The sequence below is a fragment of the Vidua macroura genome, chromosome 12 (assembly GCF_024509145.1).
Source record: "Vidua macroura isolate BioBank_ID:100142 chromosome 12, ASM2450914v1, whole genome shotgun sequence".
Taxonomy (NCBI): domain Eukaryota; kingdom Metazoa; phylum Chordata; class Aves; order Passeriformes; family Viduidae; genus Vidua; species Vidua macroura.
Genome location: NC_071582.1, coordinates 4,344,069 through 4,357,378, shown reverse-complemented (window position 1 = coordinate 4,357,378; position 13,310 = coordinate 4,344,069). Strand labels below are relative to the sequence as shown.

General features: G+C 40.5%; 1 long non-coding RNA gene across 1 annotated transcript; it reads left to right on the top strand.

Moving 5' to 3' along the window:
• The first annotated feature begins 379 nt into the window (after positions 1-379).
• On the top strand, positions 380-12,236 carry LOC128813550 (uncharacterized). The gene is made up of 6 exons (XR_008439082.1): positions 380-452; positions 1,510-1,683; positions 4,181-4,260; positions 10,657-10,739; positions 11,286-11,401; positions 12,187-12,236. It is a non-coding gene; the product is annotated as an uncharacterized LOC128813550 (long non-coding RNA).
• The last annotated feature ends 1,074 nt before the right edge of the window (positions 12,237-13,310 follow it).

Below are 13,310 nucleotides of genomic sequence, written 5' to 3'. Positions count from 1 at the left end.
AAAGTGTAACAATACCCTAAAAGACACCAGAAAAGTCCTGAAATACCTTCAAAAATCCTTTAAATATTCCTAATAATCCTGAAAAAAAACTCTAGTAATCCTGGTCAGCCTCCAAACCCTTCGTGTTGCTCTCTAACCCATAGATGTCATCCCTACCTTTTCCCAGGGGGTCCTGTTGTCCTCTGAGGTTTCTGTCGTTGTCCTGTTGTGAAGGTTGCTGCCTTGTCCCAGTGGGAGGGTTCTGGTGTAGTCTCGCTGTTAGGATTCTGTGATTCTGTGAGGGTGATTCTGTGTCACCCTCCAGCCCCCTCCCCTCAGCCCCAGGCCCCTTTGTGACATTGTGCAGCCCACAGACGTCATCCCTGACAGTTTTATTTGGGTGCTGTCCTGCTGCGAGGGCCGCACTATCCCCACGAGTTCGGGCTCCCATGTGCTGCTGCAGGGAGTCACAGGTGGCTGGTGGAGGGAGTCAGGGATGGGGCAGGGGCAGGATGGGGAGGGGAAAAGTGTGGAAAGAGGGTGGGGCAGGGGTGAGCTGGAAGTAGGGGTGAGGGGTGGAGATGGGGAAACAGAAGAATAGGGCTGAGGGGCGGAGATGAGGGTAGGGGGGGACACCCCATACCTCCCAGACAGAAGCTGAAGAACAATAAAATTTGGGTTGTGGGGAAATGCAAAAAACCCGCTGCAAACTGACATCAGGTACCTGGGCGGGCCACTTTTCTTTCCCAGGGAAAAGGGACGGTCTTTGTCTCCAGGGTCTCGTGGCCCTGAATGGCTGGCTGCCTCCAAAAAAGGCAGGATTTGGCAGCAGCCTTACCTTCCCATGACGTCTTTTCAAACCGTAGTCAAAACAAGTCTGACACCTTTCTTCTCACAGACCTTTTCACCCTTCTATGAGGTGCAAAACAGTAATTTTTGGGCCGTGATTTCCGCCCTCCTTTTGCAGCCCTGGCTGAGGGGGCTCGGGGCGTTTCCCTTGCTTTTGGGAGAGGCGGAGCAAAAGCCACGGAAGAAAATGGTGGGTGCACCGTGAGGGGAGCAGCGGGCGCCTCAGGGCAGGTCCCGAACGTGGCTGCTAGGGATGGGAGGTGAGGAGGCTTTACTGTTCTTGAGGGACTCCTTCGAGCTGGCACACCTGTCTGCTTCCTCTCCAATCCCAAGTATTTGTGGTATCCCTGTGAAGAAATGGGAGAAAGTCCTAGCAGCCTGCTGCAAGGATGTTGTGCGCCTACCACGGCTGCCATTGGCCAGGGCTGGGTTTAGCCTAACAGCTCACATACCTCAGCTTGACAGGGTCAGGGAAGGCTTCTGGTCCATAACATGCTGTACAGGGATTTTTGTACATGGTGGCAGGTGTTGCTAACACAGTCCTGAGCTACAGAGCTGACTTATGAAGAGAGTGCATGCTAAGAGTTTGTCCTAAGCCCAGACTCACCTGTAGGCACATGATGAGCTCTGTGAGCTTGTGAAGGTATCCTGTACATGACACCCTTTATTTTTTTAATGTAGTTTAACAGAGTAAAGAACATGAAGAAAGAGTAACACACTGTTCAGAAAAGTTACTTCAGGAGACTGCTGCAAGAGGGAAAAGCTGCTGGCTCTCCTGTCTGGTTGAGTCCAACAGTAGAGCAAATGTAAGCCCTTAAGGAGCACAACAGACCCCGAACTGGCAAAATACAGAAGGTGAGAATAAAAGGAAACAAATGAGAGCATGAGATCCTCTCTCAGATGCAGAGCTGAGTACTACTGCATAGTTTAGCGTGAGAAAATTAGATATTTATTGTTATTTTCTTTCTCAAATCCTTATCCAGTGTACCAGCAAAACAATTCAGGTCTCTGCTTGGAATTGCTATGTGGAAGACATTTTCCCGGTTCTGTGACTTCTAGACCAGAGCACAGTAACAGTGTTCCTTGGTCTGTCTGGTCCTAACTAGTCTAAATTATTTATTTTGTGGCTAATTGGCTTCTAATTTCTCATTAGTACTATAATTATCGATTTCAGAAATTATCCACCTGGTGAATTATTTTCTTTTTTTTTCTTTTTATTTTCTTTTTTTTTCAGCATTAAGCAACTAGTTAACCATATACTAGACATTGCATTAGGTAGAAAGTTATATATATCTTGTATAGAAAGTATACAAGATATATTGTATATTGTATAGAAAGTTATTTATTTCAGGTTGTATAGGTATAAAAAGCTATTTTTCAGGTTATATTGAGATCAGGTTATATAGATATATATATAAAAAGTCATTATTTATGTTATATTGATAGCAGGTTATATAGCTATATTAGGTTATATTGATATCTTATAACTCAAGCTATATAAGCACATTGTAAGTTTGACCTAAGTTTTACAGGCATTACTAGCAAACTCAGAATTACAGTTTTAATTGAATTAAATGAAAATAAAACATTGATGTTATCATTGTAGTGTTGTGCCTGTAATATTGGAGTCCAGCCAGCCTCCCCTTAGAGCTGTGGTGTCTGAGAAACTGGGGGGTTGCTGTGTTCCCTCTGCCCAGCCAGCTGAGATTTTCTGTGCTTAGGCACTTTGCCATGCTAGGGATGTTCTCAGACCTGGAGATCATGTCCTGCAGAGGTCTAGGGAAATGGGAGTTGTAGTTCCACATCCTCTGCTCCGCAGCATAAGATTATGGGTTTCCCTTGTGAAATCAGATTGACTGAACAATACAGGCTTTGCACGGGAGAAGTGTGCATGTGAGCTCACCTCTGAACAAAGTGTGCCCCCTGTCGGAGTCTAGGACATCCCTCTGGCTGCACTGGGTCTCAGAGACCCTGGCACAAAATCAAAAAACACCAGTGGCTTCGATTTTAGCCCGTGGAAAACTGTCAACTCTGAATGAGGAATTACAAGTCACAAGGGTTTTAGTAGTGTGATATTTGAACTAACACAGGGTGGAAAAGTAGAATTTTGGGGGTTTTAAGATAAGGGGTTCAGGGGACAAGATGGAGGGATTTGGGCGTGTCCTGACCTTCTTGTTCTTGTCCTCCATGTCTTGCTGTGATAGTGACACTTTTCTATTGGTTTAAGGTAGGACACACTGTCCAACATAAATATAAGGTATTGGTAATAAATTGTAAACACAGTATACGTAACTTTTGATATAAAAGGTAATCACTGCCCGACAGGGCAGAGCATAATGCCATGGCTGCCTTGCTGAGAGGATTTCGGCAGGTCAGAGAGAAAATATTGTAGATAAGAAATAATAAACAACCTTGAAAAAGCAACTGGAAGCATTCCAAGACCTCTTCTTCAGCGACATTCAGGCTAAGGAAGCAAAGACTCTTTACGATCTCTCTTGGGGTCACCCTGACTTATAGGAACCCCTAGACTCCGACACCCCCCAGCCACATTTATCTGTTTGTCTGAGGATTTTGAAGTCTAAAAATCTGAGTCATTGCAGTAACTTTTTAAATCTTCAGAAGACTAGTTTTTTTGGGTTTTTTTCCATCCCTGCCCTAGCTGTAGTTTGCATTTTTTGCTAGTTTTCTTTCCTGTTTCCTTCTTTATCATAGTGTTCTAGAGCTCTGCACGCTGCTGATGTGCTTGTTTAAGCTGTTTCACTGCTTTGGGCCTTCTGTGGGTGGTGGACACTGACAGGTCAAAAATTTAAGGTTACACAGAGCTCACAGGAGAGCAGTCCTGCACAACCTCTGTTACTGAATTCTCTCCAAATGAATTGGACTGATTGAGGTCTTCTAGGTTGTGTCGTCCCCTCTTGCTCAAGGTTACCTTGGAATGTGATGAGGGGAGAGAAAAGCCTTTCCCAAGTCAATTTTAAGTACCTTTTTACACTGGGTCTTGTTGTTTATAAGGTGTTTCTGTGGGAGACTCTTGAAATCAAATTCTTTCAAGCTTCTACTTTCCTGTGTTGTGGTCCCCTAATTACAAGCCAGAGCACTACAAGCCTATGCTTATTGAACAGGAGCCAGGCAGAACCAAAGAACTGCTCTGCAGTGCTATAAACTCTGGGCTATATTCCTTCTATCCACTGTTTGAGCAGTTTTTCCCTAGCAGATATCTACCTGAAGTGCAAACAGTTGCACAAAGAGGTCAAGTTTCTTCTCCCATCTCCAAAACAACTTGGAGCTTCAGAAAATGCTGTATATGAAATGTGTGTCCAGTCTCCTGAGTGAGATCTCCCTTCTCCCACAGATCTGCCAAGCAGGATGCATTGTGCCACTCCAAGTGACAAACAGGACAGTGTCTCATAGGCAGGCTGTCAAATTGCAAAGGTGAGTTTCAGTTTGAAAGAGTAACTGTGAGAAAGGGCTGCAAAGGGAAGGCTTTAGCCATGTTTTTCTCATAAGTTTATAAAGACTCCTCCTATGCCTGGGTTTATTTTTAGAAAATTTTTATATACAGATCAAAAACTCATACCCTTTAACAAGGTCATGCAAGGCAGTGCATGTCTCAGCCTGGAATGTAAATGCATAGGGTTTTCTATCTCCATCTTCATCTTACTTTGATATGTAAGTTTTAATCTGGTGTTTGTATATCTAGTTTGCTTATGAATGTGCAGTCCAAACAAGCTCTGCTGTTCTTCTGAAAAAGACTCAGTATTTAATTTAAATGTGCTTACCCCACATCTTGCTTCTAATCAGTGAAGGAGGGGAAGAAGTTGTTTTGGATAAGTGTAGGTTACTTAGATATAGATGAATCCAGCTCCTAAAGATCACTTTGTTGCAAAAACTTTCACTGATATAGGGAAAAAAAAAATAAAGATGTTTCCTTGAGTTCTTTGTAGTCAAAACTCTTCTTTTAATGTCTGGGTAGAAGCTGGCTGTCCCTAAGTATTTTTCAGGGTGTGCTTATACAGCTGAACTGTCAGGGGTCTTGTTGCAAAGACTGGTGAAATTGGATCCTCTTTCCTGGCAACAGAAAATACGTGCCACTGCCAAGTCCTTCTGCAGGGCTCAACCAGGCTGCAGCCAGCTCTAGTACATTGCTTGTTTTCTGGACAGCCCCCACCACTGCCAAAGGTAAACTCTAAAAATCTAGTCTGTTAATGACACTATTTGTTTGCAGCAATTTATCCTATGGTCAGGGATTTCCTGGGGAAGTCTCTGGGGTGAGCAGTCCCATGATCTTGCTGCTGTGAGCCTACAATCTGTTTCCCAGAAGCAGATTAAGCCAGTGATGTTCATGATCATCTTTGTACTGCTGAAACTTAGGCTGTGAAATTTCGTTTCACTGGACTCTTGATTAAAATTGTCATGTCCATTTATTATTTCAAAGGAAGTTTTATTTCCCATTGTAAAAATTACACTTTTGGAAAAATTCCTGGACAGTAGAACTGAATTTTCCATTCTTAGTTACACATGAGGGTGTAGCTTAAGACTGAAATTCCTGCGTTTTTTAAAAGATCTCTAGCATTGTTCTGCTAAGTAATTAAAGAACTATTCCCTCAAACAGAGAAGGGGCAAGTGATTTACTGCATTCTTTGTGAGCTGTTTAAATTCCTTGCAATGCTGAAGTTAGCTTGTTAAAGGCAAGTGAAAGATTTTATTACTGATTGAAGGTGTGTGGAGTCATAGTAGAAAATGGCTTTTTAAACAAATAGTTAATTAAAAAACAGATCTCTGATGACCTGAAGAGAAGGCTGTCCCATCCCACTCATCACCTTCCACTATATCATTCTCACAGATATTTGCTCTATATTCAGAGAGACTGTGCCTACCAGTTATTAAAAAACAAACCTACAAAGCCCCCCAGAGCTGTGACATCTGGGAATTGAATCCTCACTGCTGTTGTATACTTTATACTACTCTCCTTAGTGAGTGGCAGTTTGACAAGGCACTTTTCTCTTGTCCTGGGAGATGAGGATCTGGGTGATATGCTGAAGTGTGTGTTCCTGATAACAACAGACTGGCTGCGTGTTGGCTCAGCCCCATAATATCTTCCTGATGTTGTGGCCCAAGCTAGACAGGAATGAGTTACCAGAGTGGGCTGCATGCAACACTGTCCAGTGCGTTGTGAATTTGGAAGTGCATTTGTTGAGGAAGGGTAGCATGGAGTAGAGATCTGCTGTCAGGCAAGCCATTTTTTTTTCTCCTAGGAAGGAAGCCCCTTTTTGAGTTCTGACATCAAATTCAAAGAAAATGATAACAAGATATCCTTTTTTCTCCATTGTCAGTGGTTGAGATTTGGTGCTGTGTGCAGCACACTGGTACATATTGTTCCATGGTATGCAACATCTTCAAAAATTACCAGCAGAGAGTAGTGATTCAGAATCTATTTTCCTCAGCCTAGGATGAATGTGGTTTATTTCTCCAAGCAATGACGGATGATAAACATCACAAGGAAAGGGGAGTGGATAGTTTTAGCATAAGGTTACCAGCTGGAGGCAGAAAAATTACCAAGCTAAACAGCATTGTTGCCTGATCAGGAATTGAACCTTATGAGGGGGCTTGTTAAAAAGGCACAGCTCTGCAGTGAGATGTGGTGATGTCCCTTCTCTGTGTGATGACCTGGCTGCTATATATGCACATCATCAGCCTCAGAGTTCTCTCACCAAGGAAAGAAGGGTACCTAGAAGGTCATACCTAACATCTGTGAGATATCTCAGAAGTAAGACATGGACAGAGATGGACCTGAAATGGATCCATATTTCCCAATTGTTTCTTTTCAGAGCCTTGATTTAGACCTATAGGTAGAAGACCAATTGTTAACAATTTATTAAAATGATAAACAGGTGAAGAAAGACAAGGCAAATTTGTTGAACACAGTGTTTTTTTTAATCAGGACAGTCATATGCTTTTTTTACTCTGTTCACTTGTCCAATTACTCCTTGCATAGATCAAAATCCAATAAACAAATGGATGAATAAAAAATGCGATAATTTGGCTTAGGGAAATTAGAAGATGTCTTTCAGATATTTTATGCATCAAATAGAAGTTTAAATGCTATCAGGAAAATCTACTTCATACCACATCAATTCTGTATTGTGGCGTTGGAGAATGATAAACAGGCAAGCTTTTGGAAATCATGTAAACTACTTGAATTGCTGGGACTTACAGAGGAGGTATGGTATGTGTATTCAGATTTCCTGGGAAAAACAGTCTAAAGTGAAAACTGTTGAGTGAAACTGCAGAATGAAATATTATTAGCCCCCTTGCTTCCAATTCTTCATGCTTGGTTAGCCTCCTCTAGGTCTTCCTTGGACTGATATTTTTCCTGTCCTTCAGATCCTAGGATAAGATATTTGAGTTATTTAAATGTCTATGCAGGGTACTACTCTTTTCATGTATCTATTCCAATTTATTTTCTCGAATAAGCAAGACAAAATTCTTGTAAATCCTCGAAAGCCTGTCATAGACAGAGCATCATTTTTTAAGAGCCTGTTCTTGGGCCCTCAGGCTGTTCCAAGACTACCACTATAAACCATGGTGAATCAAAAGAATAACAGTGGAACTATATAAAAGATTTTTTTTGTGTGTAGGGCACATGAGACTCTCTTTATCAATTGGGATCAGAGCATTAGAGGTTGCATCATAGCTCATCAGTGAATCACAGAGCAGATTTTTCTGAAGGTGTGTCAATGTTGGATAAGCTGCTTCTGTTTGTTCATAGTTCATGACAAGTCTCTGAATGATTACTAATCTCCTGTCCTTCTAAATCCTCTCACTTGGGGTGTAACAGGTCTCTCCTCTTTTCAGGAGGCATATGCAACAATTCTTAGCATGGTAATAGACTCATAAATCAAACCTCAAATTCCAGAGACACCTCTCTACTTTTGCTGTAAGAAGTTCAGTTGATTTCAAGGTCTTTTGCTTGTAATACATTTTGTTTGTGTATTTATAGTTTGGTTTGGATCCTATATTGAGATTATCTGCAAATTAAGCCAGTAATAATATTTCACAGCCATGTAAATAAATAAATATAATCTTTCATCCTTTCTTTTCACTAAGCAGTTCTCTCACTTCTTCCTTTTTTTCATCAGGCACAGTTTCATTTTCTTCTCAAATGCATTATTGTATAGGAAATGTCAATAAAGCAGGAGGCATGCTAGTGGAGCCAACAGAGTAGGTCTCCCAAGTTCTCTTCCAGGGATTTCTTATTTAGTTTGTACATAATGAATCAAATTGAGCTGCTTAAATTGGGCTGCTTCTTCTGTCTTTGAGGATCTCTCTTTTGAGCTAGCCTTTGCTTTAAAAGACATTCTTAGATTATATTTCACATTTTTCCTAGCTTTATATGGATTAGGTTTCCTTTCAAAACTGTAGCTTGACCACAGAAATTCATTCAAAAAATAAAAATTACTATATTAAATTCCACTTTAAGACAAGAATGTTGATTTTTCTAGAGGAAACATCTCTAATTGTATTTTTAGAAAAGAGTATTAAGTATTCTCTTTCCTGCCTCTCCAGAGTGGTTTGCTTGTAAGGATCCTGTGTCTGCATAGCTGAGTAATTAAGCAAAAACTCCTAGGTGGTGTTCATGTGTTCATTTTCATGCTCAAGACGTGAGCCAGGGTCTGTACAGTGAATAGTTGTTGTGCTCTGGGTCACATTGCCAAGTTAAAGGTGTTGGGCAAACAAGCAGCCTCTGGGGCTGAGGTTATCAGAAGAAGGGTGGTCCCTTTTCCTTCCTGCTCCTTAGGCAGGAAGGGCAGACGAGGGAATTTGGTGCTTTGCTCTCTGAATTGGCATATCTTATATTTGAATATGGGGTTTGGAAGTAGACCCTGAGGAAAAGATTGGGAAATGGTTTGTTAGGAGTTTTCTTTTTCCTGCCATGGGTGGGGAAGGTTTTGATTGGCCTCCTCACTATATCCTTCAAGGTTATGGCTGAATGTGCAAGTATGAGAGGGTTCCCTGAGCTCAGCTGTGAGGGAACAGAGCTGAGCTTTGCTACACCTCTGCCACAGAATATGGTAGAGGATATAATATTCTGTGCTGAATACTAGAATAGACTAGAATAATGCTTCTGATTTCTGTGACTAAACTGTAAGTTCAGCCAGATGATGGTAAGTGTTATTCTGCTTTTTGCTTCTGTGATAGGAACCCTTGGTACAGCAAAACAGGTTAGGACAGCATGTAAGCCACAGGATAATGTGGATCGACTTCCAGCCTCACAGTCAGTTTTGACTCTTAAAAGTTTTTTCAGTGACTCTGTATATTTCTGAAGTGTGGCATAACACTGTTACTGTGTACACTATAGATCATCAGAGAGGAACCTCCTGTAATTTATTTATCAGCATAAACAGCATCAAGACATTGACCTCTGTAATATGTAGGCAGTAAACAGCAATAGGGAAGGAAACATGGGAAAGCAAGACATGTTACTTAAATAAAGACAACATCCTGTAACATTGTCTGTTAACTGGTATCAGAATTTTAGTGTCTTATATTATTTTTTTCTTATTCTCCATTGTGGGTACATACTTAGCCATTTACTCTGGACCATTACAGATATTCTCAGTTCACACCTGTTTCCTGGCCATTCTTGGAGTGCACATGTTGCTTTTGGTTTTGGGCATTCAAGTTCAGAATAGCACGAGAGTGCTAGTGTTTGCATGCTACCATCATGAAACCTCTGCTTGATTCTTTCATTTCAAACTAAACCAGTGTGTGGAGCAGAAACTCACTTGTATATGCTGAGGCAGTATCCATAATGCAGGATTTTGATTTCTGAAGTGGTGTGCAACAAGCAATGGAGTATAATTATGACATAAAAATTTGTCAGAAACCATAACTAAGCCTCAAGTCATCCACATTCAGTTTAGCTTTCATCTTTCAGGACTTTTTGCTTCTGTGTACTCTCAACTGACTAGAAGGTACAGATCCATCAGGGTAAAGTCAAACAGGAAAAGGCCTCCCCTGGAAGTTTCAGCCTTTATATTAACTTTATACTAACTTTCTACTATTGCATCTCTGCTTGGGAGTTTGTTTTGGTAGGAAATCAAGCAGGGGTAACTATATATGCCAGCTCTCAAGGGAGAAAACAAAAATCTAGAACATGAATAGGAAGGTAGCATTCTTCTTTTAAAAGGACATGAACCCTCTGTATCCTCTAAGGAAGGTAAGTTGCAAGAGGAAGTCCTACTTGGTGATGTCATCAAATGGCTAGAATTTTCAGTTCGCTCAACTCACTGTGACTTCAGGAGCTGGTGATGTCAGAGAGCTGGGATTCCAGAAGTAATTGTTGACCTTCTCTCACTTTGAGAAATTGCATGGGTTAGCTTTTCCTTACAAGACATTGTCCAGTCTTTCCTACATGAAGGATTTCTCATGTTTAGTTTAAGCTGATTGTGCTGCCTCCCTTTCCTGCTCTCATGAATTAATACCACTGTGCCTGACTCTATCCACTCTGAAAATAGCTATTGATACAGATCACAGCTATTTATAACTGCTGGTGTCAACATGACGCAGGCACATGTTCCCAGAAAAGATTATGCCTTTTTACAGCTTCTCCATCAATGCAGTTAAAAAGGCTTCAAACACAGAGATAAATTGAACAAAACTTGAAGTGTTCTCCATTTTTGCCTTTCACCTGAAGAAGATGCAGAAAGTTGCATGTTACAATAGATTTGAAAGTTCTATTTTAAACCTACCAGAATTTGCCCCTGCATTTTTTTCAGCTTTAAAACAGGACTTTTTCAAGCCATGTTGTGTTTAATGTATCCCCAGTGTTCAGCAGCAGATGAGCTTCACGTCCAGGAATGCAACCAGAAATGTTTACCATTCTGATCTAGTAACTTCCTTCCGCAGAAGTAAGTCTTCCATATGCTTTGACATTTTGGTTCCTGAACTGCTGTTGTAATTGTGCTAAGAAAACCTGGTCAGGATTGAGTAAGTCAGAGGCATTTTGTGCTCTAGATTAGTTCAAGATTTAGACAGAGTCAGAGCTATCTAATGAAGAAAAGAAACATACTCATGGACCAGGAGGATGTCTGAAACACTGATGAATGAACAATTGATGTTGTATGCCTGCATCTGCTGAGAGGTAGTTGAAGTGGCAACACATTTTTTCCCATATGTTTGTGATCTTCTATTTACAATTTGGAGTATGAAGATGCCTTCTATCTATGTATCTGGGACAGAGGCAGATGAGGATGAAGAATATTTGCAAATATATTTCTACACTTTGTTCGATCTCAATTTTTTTAGACTGTGTGTTTTAACAAACTCTGGTGCAAAATGCTAGTTCTGAAATAAGAAATATCAAAGCAATTAATTTCAATTGTTCAGTATTACTAATATTTCATCCAAAATATTTCAGTGCTCTTTATTTTGCTGTGTGCATTGAATTTTGACAGAATTTTTCACTCTCATGAAACATTACTCACATGACTGCATTGGAGTGTCATGAAAAAGCAACTCATCAGTTTGTATGTATCTGCAGAAGAGTAATTTCCAGGGCTGATGGAACAAGGTAAAGAGTGAGAGAATCAATTTTTCTAACTGCCAGCTCCAGAAAAGCATGAAAGTCAGTGGGAGCCAAACCCTCCAGCAGCCAAATGTAAGAGATTGTGTGGAGTAGGGGCATCAGAGCAGTGCCATATGAGCAAGCTCTGAGATGGGTAACATGAGAAGGGATAAATTAAGATTCTTCCTGGGCTTAAGTGAATTTATGGGAAAGTCCCTCTCCAAAAGTTTCAGGAGTAAATTTCAATGCCTAGGGCAAGCTAGAAGCAAGAGGAACTTGATTTGGCATTTATGAATTGCAGAGAGTGACAATCCTTAAACAAACAATGACAAAGGGAATAAATATTTCTAAACCTCGCAGTGGGGTGAACTCAAAGCAGCACAGTTGCAGATTAAGAGTGATGACCAGCATGTTAAAGATTAAATAGCATCACTTCCACTAATTTTTTTTTTAATTTTGTGAGCATGCAGGCAGCCCTCTGACTACTCAGAAAAAAAGAGAGAGTTGCATTCTGTGTTGTTCTGAACAGGAAACCAAATTGTATGCATGCAGGAAAACAGGACAGAAAGTGGCCAGACAGGAATTTCTGAGTATATGAAGTCAAGGGTGGGAGCCAGTTGTGGTAAATTTGATGATCCTTCAATATCAGAGATAGTTTGGAGATTCCCTTTTCTAACAGAAGATGAACTGTGGCTATGAAATTTCTGTCACTTTGGTCTATTGTGGTACAAACACTGCTTATAGAGCTTTAAAGACTAGCAAAATAACACCATATGAAATGTTCTTTACAGGCTGGAAGCCAGATCCAGAAAGAATTTAAGGAGCTTATTGTGAGTTTCTTTCTCACCTCATAGCATCTTCTAGTAAAAAACAAAACCACAACAAACCAAACAAAATAATTGAATAAGAAATTAAAACAATAAATGTATCAAACTGAAACATCCCTATCAGATCTCTGTCCAAGAAATTTTAAAAGCTTTAGTGTTTCACCTGCGATGTTCACAAATAACCTTTTGTTATTACTGGGAGAGTTAAGAACTGCAGTATGTGATTCTGACGTAGTAAAGCAGCCTGTATTTCTGAGCTCATTTAGTTGATTACTTTGTTTAATATCTTTCACGCCTGAAATGACAAGCAGCAGAATTCCCATGACTGAAAACTCCTAAACAGTTACAGTTCAGGAAACAAATTGACATGTTGAATAAGGCACTTGCATGCCATGAGTTTTTCAAAGTTCCCCTCTCTGGCATGGAAATGTATAATCTGCTTCTTTCTGGGCTGCCAATTTTGTGTCCAGGTTTCATTCAGTAGAAATAGCAGTACAACATTCCTGTTTCTTCAGTATGTGATAAACCTGTGTTGAGAGATTCACAGTCTGTTGTGCCTAGTAAGCAATAAAAAGCAGAACTGAAATATAGACTGCTTCCCCCTATTGTACCAGCTCTGCCAGTCTGCTCAGTGTGAATGTGGGCCATGCAGTTCAGGATGATTTTCAGTGAGACCCAACTTTTACACCAATGCACCACCTGGCTCCTACAGTAATTTAAGTGCATAAGAATCTCAGATTAGGCAAAGGTAGGCTGAGGTTGTTTGTTTAAATTACTATGGCAAAAAAAGCCTGTAAGGGTGATGTAAGTTCAAAATCTGGAAAGAAGCTCAACTTCAATTTATTATTACTATAAAATCATAGAAATTAGGGTGTTCGACTGTTCACTTCTGCGAGAGAGTTTGACTTATGATTTAGGAGGATCAGCAATACCCCTGCAATGTCATGCAACTACATCTCCTTGTATCCAGCCAACTCTTACTTAGTAGTCACATAGCATAGGTTCACACAAGTGGTTTCTGTTCTGTTTTGAATTACCTGTTTTTTTAAGTGAAACAAATCTGTCATGAGATTAATAGAGAAGGGAGG